Genomic DNA, 12,349 nt, shown 5'->3' with positions numbered 1-12,349 from the left:
ACTGTTGCTGCATGGCTTTAATTCAAGTTTATTATTGCACCTGACTGTGTAAATTATCGTTGCAGCACCACACTGCACCCCCACCTACAAGTGAGTCTGCAGGAGGCAGTATTATATAATTTTCATAAGTATTGGAACTAGCTATTTTTGGTGTTAGGATGTTAGCTGTCAGCTCTTAACAAACACATCTTTCCCAGCACAAGGACATTGAGTGCTGTTGTGGTGCAAAATGGATAGTGCTGTTGTCAGAAGTCTCACCAGCACACTGTACCTCAGAGTAGAGATATTTATTGATCACATTATGAAAGAGACATATTGGGGAAAAAAGCCCCTTCATCAGGCAAATGGTAACATTTGCGATTTATGTGCTTATTACATAGTTGGATAATTGGGAATCTATCCACTTCAGTTTGGCTTCTACAAATTGTTTTCTTTAGTTGTGCTGTAGGAACCAATTAATTTATTAGGTGACCACCATTTGCCTAATGAAGGGCTATGCTCTCTGAAACATTCTTTTTTTTGACTGCAATCAATACATTTCTCAAATCTGGGCGTATGATTTGCTGGCGAGACTTGATAATTGATTCCTAACCTGACTCATTGTTCATTCTTACTACATAAAGTCAGCAATTCAAATAAACTATGTTGTCTGTTGTGCTTCTAGCTGGTCAGCTTCATCCAGTGTATCTGAGATAATTTCACCTTTCTGGGAAAACAGTGGGGACTAGACAGCACCTCACATTGTCTGGGACACTGGGTCAATGCAATCATCGTGTCCGTCCGATAGCGCACAACTCATGAGCCTTTTTATTGGAAGTGGAAGAACTGGTGAAGGTTAAAGAATGAAAGGATATACTGAAAGGCAATGGAAGTCTGTAATATGTGTCGGGCTGTATTAAGAAAGCAACAAGTTTATTTTAATGTTGGCCCCTGCAGAAGCTTTCTCTAAACATTCCTTCACTCACCAACCATTCTATTTAGCTGCAGAAACATACCCATTATTAATAGGCAATAATAGGCAACATGTGCCTCACTCCTTTCCACCTTGCCAGGTCTGAGATTTGGCTATTGGCCACTCAGTCACTGAGTTCTGTTACATGGAGGAGGGAACATAATCCTCCATCCTGTGTAAGCTCTAAGTCATAACCTGAAGCTTACACAGGGCTTCCTTTCTTTGCTCCCAGTGACCAATAGGGGCAGATGGGAAGTAAAGGAGAGGTAAATATAGGCAACTGCAGTGCCAAGTAGTCAAGTAGAGCTATTCCATGGGCAAAGCACATATCCACCTCAAACAAGTTGCAGTGATTTCAAAGTCTCTCCCACATAAAACATAATATATTCATGAGCAGGAAGCCCAGACAGGGAAATTGCTGTCATAGTTAGTGAAGAACATTTTTTTGTTTAATGTACATGCATTATGTTGTGTCTGACCCTGTAGCTATCAATACTAATTTTACTGATTACTATATAATCCTTTATTCCACCAATCAACATGTCCCCCAAACCAACCAACCCCTAATTATATCACAGTGATACCATGTTGTCATTAACGAGGAAAACTTACCATAAATATTATATTTTTATTACAAGAATAAAAGCTGAGATAAAATGTATGCCTGCAGGATATGATTATAATGGGCAATACAATTTTAATACACTTTGCCCAGTCATGAAATACCATCCTTATCACCATGACCTGATAGCTGAACATTGCCATTAAACAACTTTATCGCACTCTGAACACACATATAATGCTACACCTCTAACAAAACCTCTAACAAAACCTTGACCTCTGTACATCATAATAACACGATTTTATAGAAATGCATACTTGGTTAAAATATGACACCTGAGCATTAAAATCATTTTCTTTTACTTTAAATGGTCAGTTGTAAAATACTCAATTACAGGGAAAGAAATTAGAGAATAGCTCAGCCAGAGTTTTGTACAAATATGGTAGCTACAAACTACAAGAACAGATAACACATAGGTCTAAATCATTTTTATGGTTTCATAATATATGCCATACTGTCATTGAAATGTGGAAAACATCGAACGTTTATGTAAAGCCTAAACTGTTTGATAGGGACACCTTTTTTTGGTGACAACTGAGAACAGATTTTCCATCACTTTGGAGAGATTTCCTTTTATTTCTTGGCCTGTTATTTTAGAGGGGGGGGGGGGGGTTCCCAAGGAGAACAGACAATAATAAAAAAATTTATATAAAAGAAAATGTAAAGGAAAAAAACAACAACTGACAGGGGTTTTTAACCTTGTGGAAGTTGGTGGACAGCCTTAGCAGATTAAACTGCCCTTGAGCACACAATTCAAAAAGAAGATCAAAGACGAGCACAGACTTTTCCGTAGCTGTAACAACAGAATAACTGTCAAAATGTGACTCGCAGATAAATGCGGCCGGTCCTTGGACTTGAGTCTGACGTGCCAAGAAATTCTGTTACTCTAGATTACCAAATTCTTAGCCTTGTGGTAAACGTTAGTTAAGTACTGCTGGCCGCTCCAGCAGACGTCGATGACGAAACGCGTAGGGCGGGTCCATTGCGTCATAGCGTCACTTCCGGTTTCGAAACTCTATCGCCGTGGAACGCGGAAGCTTCCCGGCGATTGCTACTGATCCGAGGCAGCTCTCACAGTGAGTGGATGCTACGTTTTTCCCTTATCATTTGTGATTAATACTTCACGGGGCTCCCCTCTCTCCTTTTCCATATGGAAACATGCCAACTGGTGCCTTGTTGACCGTGGAGGGGGACCCTAGGAGATTTACATTGGCCTGACTTCTATACACGGCAGGTTGTATACACAGCGCGACACCTAGTGGTTACACAGGTGATTGCAGCTGCCATTTTACCTTAAGGGATTTTTTCCCTGGTCCAGTCATCACCTTTATTCACCTATTTGTTTTTTTATTGGCATGTTACGCTCACAATAGTAACAGTGCCGGGAACATTACCCAACACATGATTTAATTTACTTCTGCACTGTATTGATTTATTTATTCGTTTATCACAATAAATACACTGTCTATGTCATAAATTTATTTATTGCACTTTAGCATTTTCTGGGTTGTACCTATCACACATCAGGATATTTTATCTACTTTATTTGAACCCACCCAATACACAGTATATATCCATTTTACCTCTTTTATGGTTTTTATGGGATACACCCCCTTATTTATCATTTGATTGCAAGTGATTGCACTTTATCATTATTTATTGCACAAAGGTAGCGCCGTTTTCAACCCCTTCTCTGCACTTTACTTAGTTAAGTACTGCGTCTGCCTTTACACGCACATGAACTTTAATGGCATCCCAGTCTTAGTCTGTAGGGTTTAATATTGAGTTAGCCCACCCTTTGAAGCTATAACTGCTTTAACTCATCCACCGTTTGAAACTAAAACAGCTTCAACTCTTCTGGGGAGATTGTCCACAAGGTTTAGGAGTGTGCTTATTGGAATGTTTGACCGTTCTTCCAGAAGCCCATTTGTGAGGTCTGACACTAATGCTAACCATTGTTCCCTCTGGTATCAATACAGAGCGCCTGTGTTCCTCCTATTTAGGATCACAGGTCTCTGTGTTGATTTCACAAGCCCATCCCCCTCACAGTTAGAAAACATCCCCTAGGCATACATTTAACCCTTTGATCACCCCTGGGTTAACCCCCTTCCCTGCCAGTGTCATTATTACAGTAACAGTGCATATTTTTAGCACTGATTACTGTGGTAATGTCACTGGTCCTCCCAAAAATGTCAGTTAGGGGTCTGATCTTTCTGCCGCAATATCACCGTCCTGCTAAAAATTGATGATCGTCGCCATTACTAGTAAAAAAAAAAATGACATAAAATTTTCCCTTAGTTTGTAGACACAATAACTTTTGTGCAAACCAATCAAAGTATGCTTATTTGGATTTTTTATCCAAAAATATGTATCAGAATACAATTTTTTTTTTTTTTTTTGGGGAATGTTGTATAGCAGGAAGTGAAAAATACTGTTTTTTTTTTTTTTTTTTTAGAATTGTTGCTCTTCTTTTGTTTATAGCGCAAAAAATATAATTTGCACGGGTGATCAAATACCACCAAAAGAAAGCTCTTTTTGTGGTGGAAAAAAAGGACATCAATTTTATTTGAGTACAGTGTTTGACGACCGTGCAATTGTCCATTAAAATAACGCAGTGCAGATTTGCAAAAAAATGGCCTGGTCATTAAGGGGGTAAATCCTTCCGGTCCAGAAGTGATTAATTATAACCCCTCACTATGAATCTGCTGCTGCTGATCCTTTTAACATTTTAAAGCCTAAAAAAAGCATACAAAATAAGTATAAGGGACAGACACTACAGTTTCAGCTGTAACTAAAAGCTTCTATGATCAAATTGTGATCTATAAATGAAAGACAGATGGTTGATTAAAATGTCTGCCCCCTATATTCAAAGATTTGTCTAAAACAGACAATAACCTTTCTTTGCTTTCTTGCAACAGGATGATTCTCCTTGTACAATTCCATTTAATTACCTGTGGTTTTGAATTGGGATGTTAATGAACAGGTGTGTGATGGTCAGTTGTCACCAAACCTTTGGGCGTATAGAATATTCCCTTTTTTTCAGATTTTTTATTTTTTTTTATTTGTTTTTCAGCATTACCTTTAAAAAAAGGTAAAGAAATAAATACATTTAAAGCACGTATGTCCAAACTGCAGCCCAAGACGGCTGTGAATGTGGCCCAACACAAAATCATAAACCTACTTAAAAATGTTGACTCTTTTTGGAATTTTTTGTAAAAATGGAACACATGGCTGAAGACAAATGTGACAGTGTCTCTTTACTGGACTTTTATAGGTGTTATCTTCCCGAAGCAAAATATCCCACTTTTCACAATCACGCTTTATTCATGTCATGAGTTTTTTTGGCAGCGCCTATATTTGTAAGCAACCATTTTCTAGGATAAAGCACACGAAGGGTAAAATTAGAACCAAAATATCTGGTGAGCACCTTGAGAATTCATTGAGAATTGCTACTGCATCCAACAAACCAGAAATTGATGCGTTCGTTTATCAAAAACAGTGTCACATATTGCACTTGTTTTATGTTGCCCTTTTTACTTTTATAATGAAAAAATATTACAAAGAAAAATACGTATTTTTACTTTGATGGGTACATTTACCTTATCAGTGATCTGCCCGAAGTTTTCTGCTAGTCAGCTATCCTTATTGTTAAGGCCCGTACACACATAGCGATTGTCGGCCGTAAATATTCGGCCAACGTCCGATCGTCGGCTTGTTAGTATGATGCTTCCGACAACCGACTGCGACTTTTCGGCCGAACAGAATCTGGTGTGCAGCCTTTAAAATTTTTGTTGGCCAACACCAGAACGGCCGATTGTTCCTCAGTCAGTACAGAATTTGGCCGACAAACAGCAGATGAGCAAGACTGGGCATGCTCAGAGAAGAAAAAACACACGGAAAGTTAACCATCACATGACATCACTTCTGCAGTCGGTTGTTGTTGGCCGACAAAATTCGTGTGCAGTCTTTAGCACTTTTCAACCGACAGGACAGCACCGGACAAAAGACGGCCGATCGTTCGGCCGACAATCGCTACGTGTATACGGGGCTTTAGTATATTTTATGTGTGGCCCAAGCAAAATCCTTTTCTTCCAATGTGGCCCCGGAAGATCAAAAGCTTAGATACCCCTGATATAAAGTATAACTAAAGCCAATTTATTTATTTTTTTTATTTGGTTTTGGATAAAGTGGAGAGGGAATAAAACACCTGTTGGGTCGCCAGAATAGGAATAGTGAGGTTATTTTCCCATGGGGATGCTAGTTCTGGTGACAACAAGGGATTCCTAAATTTTGAAGGGATTTCCCGTCCCTTACAGTTTTGGCTATGGGACAGGAATAAAGGGAAATCTGCCCAATGGGACACAGATGGCAAAATAAAACTTACAGGGGCTATAACACTCCCTTACTCAGTTTAAAAATATTAAAAAAAAAAGTTTTGTCTTTGGTTCTACTTCAATTATTTACATAGTTACTTAATTAGTCTGGTTGAAAAAAACGTCCATATAGTTCAATCAGTAAATTGGTTTCCTAAATCTATTAAATAACTTTGCCCTGATGTGTACCAGAAACATAATTTTAGCATCATTATAAGGACAAATCACAGAAAAACTGTATACCTTTAATCAATAATGAAATTACTTGTTTTAAAATTAAATTTGTCAAAACAGGAAAGTAAAAATGACTCAAGTTTATAAGGGGGTATACAAAAGTTAAAAATAAATCTTCTTATACTATAAAGTATGTAGCAATAAAGAAAGACATTTCTCTGAGAAAACAATTATTTGTGGAAAGGGTAATGAAGTATCATAATACATAACTAATTGTGTTAGCTAAGTAGATGTAAACCCTGACTGCATACGATTCATTAAGCAAAAATACTGTGTATAAACTTTTTTATTTTAATTAACCACTTAAATTCATGAAGGTTTTACCCTCTTCCTGATCGGACAATTTTTGCAATACGGCACTGCGTTGCTTTAACTGATAATTGCGTGGTCATACAATGCTGTAACCAAATAAATATATATTTTTTTCCCCACAAATAGAGCTTTCTTTTGGTGGTATTTGATCACCTCTGCAGTTTTTATTTTTTGTGCTATAAACAAAAAATGACTGACAATTTTGAAAAACAAAAAACAATATTTTTTAATTTCTGCTATAAAACACATCCTATAAAAAATGTAAAAAATCAAATGTCTTCATCAATTTAGGCCAATTTGTATTCTGCTACATGTTTTTGGTCCAAAAAATCAATAAGCACATACTGATTGGTTTGCGCAAATGTTATCGCATCTACAAACTATGGAATAGATTTATGGACTTTTTTTTTGTATTTACTATTAATGTTGGTGATCAGCGATTTTTATCGGGACTGCGACATTGCGGTGGACAAATCTGACACTACCGTGACTTTGGGGACCAGTGACTCTAATACAGTAATCAGTGCCAAAAAAAAAAAAGCACTGTCACTGTATAAATGACACTCGCAGGGAAGCGGTTAACATCAGGCCGATCAAAGTGTTAAGTGTGATCCTAGGGAGTGCTAACTGTGGGGGGAATGGATGCACTAAGAGAGATCCGTGTTTCTGCTTAGCACTTGTTTACATAGGCAGACCGCAGTTCTGCCTCTCCTCGGAACGGTCGGCAGGTCCTGGCGGCCATGGCGACTGCCGAACCCGCTGATTGGCTCCCACTGTGTCCATTCACAGCGGGAAAAGGGGGCTCAGTGATGTGCATTCAATTGATGGCTATATGTAATTTATTGGATGTTTTTTGATGGCGACAACAGTGCACCATACCTGTGTAATGTGTGCTGAAATAACCACTTGCAATCTCTATCAAAAGCCTTTAGGACAATGTGATAAAGCAGAAGCACAGACTGGAGATAGGGACAGTGCCTTCCAAGGCAAAGTCACCAGGTATTATTTAAATAAACCCTGCAGTTAAAATAATTTCAAAGTAATTTTCAAGATTTTTAAACATAATAAAGCTTGCATGAGAAATTAGTGATCGGGTTTAAATATTATTTCATCTGTGCATTAGAAAAATAATTCTCAAAAGTATGGCCTGTGGTGCAATTAATGTAATTTAAATATGTTTATATTTTATTTCTTTGCTGACAAATTTTGATTACAGCAGTGCGATAGAGCAGCAAAGCTGTTTATCCAATGTATTAAAACCCATGGCCAATCTATGCGCCTTCGCCACATGCAGCAGCTATGTGGATAATTAAGCTCAGCGTGATGGGGAAAGGTGCTGTCTGTAGATAGTGCACTTGCACCTCTTATCTGTCCGGGGCGTAGGTGTAGTGTGTGGGTTCATTTCCAGGAATCAGACCCTTCCGTATATTTATATGTGGTATATATACAGTACAAGGCAGGCTTACCATGTAGCAACATTGGTAAAGTGAACCTGAAAATTGAAGGACAAACTAACAGAACGCAGTAATGACAGTAATGTGATGTAGCCTGATAGCCCCGGATCACTTAGTAGAGCAGCACAGCCCATACAGCAGATTGAATCACTGTTGTGACAATTGTCATCACATTGATTGAATCTGCTCTATAGGCTGTGCTGCTCTACTACTGATCTGATCTTTGGATTTCTGGCTACAACACACTACCATTTAGCAGCTATTTCAGCCCTATGCTCACATTGGTCCAGCACCCGTTGTTGACTACATCAATCAACTATCTATATCTGTATTTTTCCTTCTCCTCTGTAAGACATTTGGACAAAGCCTGGTCGTTTGGGTGCCAACAGCTAGCCTATCCAGTGGGTCCGGCAAAGCCCAAAGTGCTTTCTGTGGTATTTACTGAAAGACAGTTTGGTCTCTTACTTGTTTTTAGTGTACTTTTTGCAGCTCTGTACACCAGCATATATAGCGTGAACATATACCTCTATCCAACATAAAAGCATCCCTGAAGAAGATACGCAATATTGCAATACTCGAAATGCGTCAGTTGCTCCTGTAGTTTTCTTGGTTGGCTGAGGTTATGCTCTCATTTCTATGCTGTAACCATTGTACATTATTCCTAGCCACAATGTTTTAATATTTTTACTGTTGTCTAATAAAGTTTTGTATTTTTTGATATTTTCTGGAGCATATTGTCTGTTTTGCCATTCATAAAGTTATAGTTCTAATAAGTCATGTTCGGGTGATTGCGTTGAGTGAAGATACTTCACTATTCAGACACTGATCAGAGTGGGAGAAGACAGGGCTGGGGGGTATTTGCAGTTCAAATTAGATATGTTGGGCCAAAGGCCCTAAGCGAAAATACTTTACCATTGAGACCATGATTAGAGTGGAAGAAGACTGGGCTGGAGGGCATTTGCAGTTATAGCAGGATACATTTATCCGATGGCCCTGAGTGAAGATATTTCAACTTTTCAGACACTGATTAGAGTGGGATGATTCTAATGAGATACAGTATGTTGCATCATTGACCTCGAGTAGACATGCTTCACTATACAGACGCTGCTCAGCATGATGAGGAAAGGTGTTGTCTGTAAATAGTGCCTTTGCACCTCATCTGTCTGGGGCATAGGTGTGGTGTATGTATTCATTTCTGAAATAAGCCCTTTCAGAATGTTTATATGTAATATATATATATATATACACAACACAGACTTATCATGTAGAAACACTGGTAAAGTGAACCTGTCACTGGAAATTGAAGGACAAAACAGGCTCCACACAGTCCTTGTGCATACTTGTGAGTGCTAATGACATATTCAGCTCCAGGAGGGAGCCATTCTAATGATGTATGTTGGGGGTGATGACCCTGAGTTAAGATACTTCACCATTCGGACATTTATCAGAGTGGGAGAAGACTGTGCTGGGTAGCATTTGCAATTCAAATAAAGTATGTTGGGCCGATCGCCCTAAGCAGAGATACTTCACCATCGAGATGCTGATTAGAGTGGAAGAATACTGGGCTGGAGGGAATTTACAGTTCTATCAAGATATGTTTGTCTGATGGCCCTGAGTAGAATATTTCACAATTGATACACTGATCACAGTGGGATAAGACTAGGCTGGGGGGGGGGGGGGCATTTGTAGTTCTAACAAGATATGTTTGTCCGCTTTCCTTGATTGGAGATACTTCATGTATAAGACTGTAATCACAGTGGGAGAAGACTGGACTGTGGGGCATTTGTAATTCTAATAAGATACGTTGGTCCCGTGACCCTAAGTAGAGATACTTAACCATTCAGATACTTTTTGGGTTGGGAGATGACTGGGCTGGGGGGCATTTGCCATTCTGTTGAGATATGTTGGGCCAATGACCCTGAGTGGAGATACTTCACCAATCAGACACAAATCTGAGTGGGGAGAAGACTGGGCTGGGGGGAACTTGCTGTTCTAATGAGGTCGATGACCCAGAGTGGACATACTACACCATTAAGACACCGATCAGAGTAGGAGAAGACTTGGCTGGGTAGTATTTGCAGTACTAAGCTGTTCCAACAGTAGTTGGGGCAGGACTTCTTACAAGCTATCCACTATGATATAATAGAAAAAACAAGAAAACTAGGAGCAGGTTTATCGAGTTTTATTCTGATCTCAATAATACTAATTTTTCTTATTTCCTATCTCCCTCTTCTTGGTTTCCCCTTCCCTTTCTTCCCCCCCTCTCCCCCCCCCCTTTTTCCAGTATCCCCCCTCCTTCTCCCTCCTTTCCCTCCGCCTCCCCCCTTCCCTCCCCCCCTTCTTCCCCTGAATATAGCCATCTCTACTCCTTTTATTATCATTACAATATGCTACCCGTGTAGCTACAGTGGAGCTGTTCCCTTTTACGGTTGCCTCCATGCCTGCCCGGGAGGCGTTGCCTTGATGCCCTTCTGTTCTGGCCCGATGAGCTTTACTCCTCGACAAGGTAACACTGCTGTTTACTAGGGATAGACCGATTATCGGCAAGGCCGATATGCACTTTCCCTGATATATCGGTATCGGCCCCGGAACTGGCGGATATTGCCGATATTTTTGTGACATCATTCTGCCTTCTTAGGCCGCCTCCCTCACCTTAGACAGCCTCGTCTGGAGTTGGGACTAGTCTGGCAGGAGTGCATCATAGCCATACACACATCCACAGCAGCCCAGAGCCAGCCAGCCACCCACATCCACAGGCCCTGTACCAGCCAGCCAGCCCCCCACAGGCCCTGTACCAGCCAGCCAGCCACCCACAGGCCTTGTACCAGCCAGCCAGCCACCCACAGGCCCTGTACCAACCAGCCACCCACAGCCCCTGTGCCAGCCACCCACCCACACACCCACCACAGGGTGCTAGCCAGCCAGCCACCCACCACAGGTTGCCAGACAGCCAGCCACCCACAGGCCCTGTACCAGCCAGCCACAGACCCTGTACCAGCCAGTCACAGGCACTGTACCAGCCAGCCACCCACAGGCCCTGTACCAGCCAGCCACCCACAGCTCCTGTGCCAGCCACCCACCTACCACAGGGTGCCAGCCAGCCACCCACCCACCACAGGGTGCCAGCCAGCCACCCACCATAGGGTACCAGCCAGCCAGCCACCCACCACAGGGTGCCAGACAGCCAGCCACCCGCCAAAGGATGCCAGCAAGCCAGCCATTAAGCATTAAACAAAAATTAAGATGTTCAGTGCCAGATTTGTGTCAAAAAGTGTCTTTATTTTTCGAAACTTTAAATGTACAAAATATTGGCCCATACCGGCCGATACTGATACGCTGTGACCAAAATATCTGTATCGGCCCTGAAAAATCATATCGGTCTATCCCTAATGTTTACAACTAGTTATGTATAATTATTCTGTGGTCCCTTTGGGACAAGCTTTCATAATTTGCTCTTTTGTTAATATTTGTGCACATTCTTTATAATACAATCATGTTGCCTTTTTTTTCTTTAGTTTTTTTTCCCCATTCCCCTGAGGAAGCGGTTCACCGCAAAACATGTCTGGAATCCTTGGGAATTTCTAGCTGTCTTCCTACACCTGGAGGAGTTAACAGCAGAACATTACCTCCCCTCTGGGCTGTAAATGATTCATTATGGGTTTCACTGTTCTTAATTTTATATGTGCTTTCTTTTTTCTTTGTGTAATTTGTTGATTTTGTATGTAATAAAGTTTTGATACATTTTTACATATGTTTTTGGTTTGTTTACCTGTCCAGGGACGATACCATGAAAATCCCCTTTTTCTGCCCCTAGTTTTCTTGTTTTTTCTTGTTCAACATTTGGGATGTAGGTACCTCTAAATTTAAACTAACGCATTAACCATTGCCTGAAGCTATTCATTTTTCTCACTATGACATAATAGATACTTTGTCACTAGTTGCAACTTTTTTACAACAATTTCGCACATAAGATTCCTGTCATAATATCTCACTCGGTGCCACTGATAGTTTATTAGACATATGCTTTTTTGATTTGGTGACACAGACTTAAAAATGGTCATTAAAACTCAGCTTTATTAAAATGTACATATGGTCCAGGGCTTTGTTGCCAATGAAAATGATGACATAATATACTGTATATTTCTGTAAAATACATAATTGAATATTTCTAAATAATTATTTTATACATCAAATGTAACCAAATGCCAAAATGCAAATTTGCAAATTCTGCAATTTCTTTTTTCTCAAATCATACGTTTTTAAATTTTCTTGAATATATGCATATAGATTAGGAAGAAACCTGGAATCAGGTCACCTATACTATTGGAAGAAACCTGGAAGAAAACTGGACCAAAAATAGATAGGTATGCAAATCTTTTTTTTATACAAGATATGTAGGATA

Source organism: Pelophylax lessonae, assembly GCF_965119305.1.
Source record: "Pelophylax lessonae genome assembly, chromosome: 4".
NCBI classification, from domain to species: domain Eukaryota; kingdom Metazoa; phylum Chordata; class Amphibia; order Anura; family Ranidae; genus Pelophylax; species Pelophylax lessonae.
The sequence above is the reverse complement of the archived record's forward strand: the minus strand, read 5'-3'. Positions refer to the sequence as shown.